The 679-nt window shown below is 37.6% G+C and overlaps 1 protein-coding gene across 1 annotated transcript in view; it reads right to left on the bottom strand.

Annotated features, from left to right (window-relative positions):
* The window catches only part of LOC119582375 (amino acid transporter AVT1D-like), a 47,677-nt gene that overhangs the window by 21,159 nt on the left and 25,839 nt on the right, over nucleotides 1-679 (bottom strand). The gene's annotated exons all lie outside the window — the stretch shown is intronic.

The raw sequence follows: 679 nt of genomic DNA, 5'->3' as shown, positions 1-679 counted from the left end.
CACCTTGTTTGTAAAACGAATGTACCAGTGTATCTGTAGTAATCTTTATAATTTATTTGTATGTGCGGTCATATTTTACTTTTTTTTTGAAAGGCTGGCGTGATTATTTGATGGCTGATATGTTGGTGAGAATAATTATTTGGTAAAGGACTCTATTGCTCGCCATCAACCTCTCGCTTTTATTAAAGAAAAAAAATATATATTGTATCCTTCTCCCCTTCCTTTTCTTGCTCCATCCTTTTTTTTTTTTTGCATTCTCCCCCTTTCTCCGACTTCTCTCTCATTTCCTTAATGGCTTAATCTCTCCGTCGCTTTCTCTTTTTTTTTATTTTCCATTCTCACCCGCGTCCTTTCCTTTTCATCTTCTCTCTTTCCTTTTATTTCTCCCATATTTTCTCTCTTATTCTTCCCTTTTTCCCTCGTCCTCTCTCTTATCCTTCTTTCTTAGCCTTTATCCTTCCTTCCACATATCCTAACATCCCTCCTCTTTTTTTTTCTTATTCCCCTCTTCTCTTCCTATTATTAATCTCACCCTCTTTCTTTTTTCCAGTTTTCACCTGTTTTTCCTCTTCCTCTTACCTATACCCCTTTCCAATACTCTCCACCTCCTCTCTTCATCATCAACCTTCTCCTTCAGCTTTCGTTAACGTCTCTCCCTTCTTCCTCCCTTCGTTCTTCA

The sequence above is a fragment of the Penaeus monodon genome, chromosome 15 (assembly GCF_015228065.2).
Source record: "Penaeus monodon isolate SGIC_2016 chromosome 15, NSTDA_Pmon_1, whole genome shotgun sequence".
NCBI lineage: Eukaryota > Metazoa > Arthropoda > Malacostraca > Decapoda > Penaeidae > Penaeus > Penaeus monodon.
Note: the sequence above shows the minus strand (reverse complement) of the source record. Positions and strands in the feature narration are given on the sequence as shown.